Below are 3,429 nucleotides of genomic sequence, written 5' to 3'. Positions count from 1 at the left end.
TTTTATACTTTTGGTTTGCTAAATTTGGTTTTAGGAATGAGGGGTGACAACCTGAGAAACAAATCTTGCATTTCTAGTTCCATTCAGTTTCTTGATTTAAAGTATTTGTAGGCTCTCTAAACCCCTAAAAATCTTCAGGAAGAAGATTACATCTTGCACTTGGAAGAAGTCATCTAATCTAGAATAATCCAGTAACTCTGCCAGACTTTGATTTCCTTTTTTACGCAATGGAAATTGTGAGCGAGACCTGGTTCGAACAACGTTTGTTCAAACTTCAGTACTGAACTGAACAGAACATTGCTGCTTGTGCCTGAACCGACTACTGAACTGAACTAATATTTCAGTAAGCTGCACAATGCTTGTTCTGAAAGTAAGTTTGTTTTTCTTGATGCTGCAGCAGGTTTGATTTTGTCTTTGTGGTTTCCCTTCTACTCTTTTGGTTTGCTGAAAATTTAGTTTTCCGGCCGAGCGACGACAACTCCATAGAAATCTTGCGATAAAGGGGTATTCCTACTTCTACCAATTTCCTGGAAAACAATTGAGAGAGGGGAAGGGAGAGAGATCCTGCAGTGCGGCAGCCCATTAGTTATTAGGAATGTTAGTTTAGTTCTTCCATCTTTTCCTTTTTATTTTATTATTAATTTTTGTTCACATTTCAAAATATTATGTATGTATAAATATTATTAAAAAAATATTTTAAAAAACATTTATCACAATTTTAATAATGTACACGCAATGTAAAATTTTGTTTGCCAAATTTTTAGAAGAATTCGCACCATGTAAAAAACAATGTTCATTTAAATGTAAAAAATTATTCATGTAATTTGTAGAAAAACTGTACCATTCAAATAATTATTCATGAAATTAAATAGATGATCCGGCGTTTAAAAATATATCGCATGACATTTACTTAAAAGGTTCATGAAATGAAAAAATATGTTCTGAAACTTTAATAAAAATGTACATAACATATAAAAAAATTATGCCATTTAAAAAAATGTTCCAACAGTTAACACGTTTAAAAAGATTATTCATGGCATTTTTTTTAAATGTAAACATTTGTATGAAAATGTTCACTTTGTATTAAAATTGTCCAATGTGCATTTTACAAATGCTCAACACTGATAAATATTCAATTTGTATTTACAAAATATTCAATGTGTGTCTATAAATGTTTAACATGTATACAACATTGTTCAATGTCTTTTCAATAAAATTTTGACATGTATTTCAAAAATTTGAAAAGCAGAAAAAACCAATAGGGAAAGGGGAAAAAATAAAATAATAAAACCCAAAAATTCCGATGAAAAACTGAAAGAGAAAAGTATATAAAAGAAGAAGGCTCCCATAGCTGGTAGTTTTGGCCCACACTGTAACATGTTGCATGGCGAGAGTAGCGAGTGAATGAGGCTCCACCACTGTGGACCTTGTGGGTTTCTTCTAGTTTCTTCGTGTACTAACAAATTAAGGCAATACAAATTACAATGTACATTACCGCGCGAAGTACTAGAAGTGTGATGCGATAGGGAGCACATGCATGCTTCACATATTGTAGCAGTTGTGGTTCACGCACTATAACATGTGTGCTTCCCGTACTATAGGAGGTGTGTTGCGCGTATTAGGAGCACACAAAGTGCACTGCACGAAGAGCACCAGTGCAATATACTTAAGAGAACAAGTGCAATACATGGGGAGCACAGGTGCACCGTAGTGGGGAGCACATAGTGTATTCCGCGGGAACATAAGTGTAGTACATAAAAGCGAAGCACAAAGTGCACTACTATCGGGGTTTTCGTGCCTGACAGTACCGTCGAGGGATGGTCGATTTTTTTGGAGGGCAAGCACACATGAATTATGCTGAGGCGAAAAAGAGAGGATTTACCCAGGTTCAGGCCTTCTAGCAGGTGGAGGTAAGACCCTCATCCAGCCTCTAGTGCGTCTACTGCTCTGTTTTTCACCGAAGATCAGAAGGATCACCGGTGAGCGGTGTTTCCCTTGGGTTACCAGCTTTCCGCCTGGCGGCCGGGAGGTTAAGGATGTGGTTGTAGGTGGGGAAGAACTAAATCTAGGGTTTTCCTTGATTCTCTCCTCCCTTGCCTAGGAGAGTCCCTGTTCCGCCTTATATACTTGTCGAGCTACTGTTACGTGAGTTCACGCCGAGTGAGATCTAATTAAGAGGGGTTCCTCGCTGCTTGGTTTCCTGGCCCATGTCTTGGCATCCCTCTCCTCGGGTGTGTGGCCAAACGTTGGAGCACATACCCCGATCCATATCAGGCTTCCATGAAGTGAGCTAGGACATTCTTATCTAGACGTGCGACTCACTATTCCTTGGTGTTCAGTCAATGTGTCGTTCGCTCGTCAACTAAGTTGGAAGCACAAAAGAAGTGTAGTAGGGAGCAAAGAGAGCGCTACGCGGGGAGCACGAGTACACTACAGAAAGGGAAGCATAAGTGCACTACAAAAAAGGGAGCACATATGCAGTACAGTAGGGAGCACACGTTCAATACACTAGGGAGCACAAATTACGATGAAACAAAAGTTCATCCAAACCTATCAACATGAGATCTAGTTTCAAACATCTCAATGAGAGGACCATACCGGTAAACATGGTTCGTAATTTGCATGCACGGTTCAACAGATGTTTCATTTAGAAATACAGATCTACAAAAGAAGAAAAAAACATAAACAACCCACCCATCCATCGTTGTGGGCAAGGGGAAATTACACCCAAACTCCCGGGTTGCAAAAGGTACATTGCCACACTTATCAACAATGGAGGAGTTTTGGATAACATTTGCAAAAAGCTACCCCACAATAGTTTTTTTTTGGGACAATATATCTCTCTTTATTACTCAGTGTCACGGGGTACGATAGAGGTATATGTGGAATCTAGGAGCCCCAGATTGCGACAATTAAGTAAATAAAAAGAATGATGAGCAAGATTATGAGGATGAAAATTAGACGACCTTCCTTCATGAACAAATGATACTTTGAGGAAGTCATTTTTGCGGTAATGGAAATTGCAAATCAGCACCTAATGCAAGGGCATCGTGGCAGGCAAGAGCTTCCAAAGTAACAGTCTGAAATACCTAGGCATGCGAGCTGAGATGATCCAATATACTTGCCTATCGCATGCGAGAGCAGAGACCACACATCGGTTCTCCGACACTAGAACAACATCATCAACATTTACTTTCGTCGTATTTTCTGGAGGAGGGATCCAATTGGGTGCACATGGGCAGGGCTGCCGGTGAACTGCTGATGGTTGTATTGGTGCTTGAACTAGACAGATCAGACAAGAAGTTGCCAAAATCAAGTTTTGCACAACAAATGAGGTCTGAAAGATATCCTCATGAATCGCTTTGCCGACGTGCTACCCAAATTGCCCACATAGCTACCAGAGTTTTGATAATCTGAGCATGTGATAAT

The sequence above is a fragment of the Triticum aestivum genome, chromosome 7A, assembly GCF_018294505.1.
Source record: "Triticum aestivum cultivar Chinese Spring chromosome 7A, IWGSC CS RefSeq v2.1, whole genome shotgun sequence".
Classification (NCBI taxonomy): Eukaryota; Viridiplantae; Streptophyta; class Magnoliopsida; order Poales; family Poaceae; genus Triticum; species Triticum aestivum.
This window is presented reverse-complemented; position numbering follows the sequence as displayed.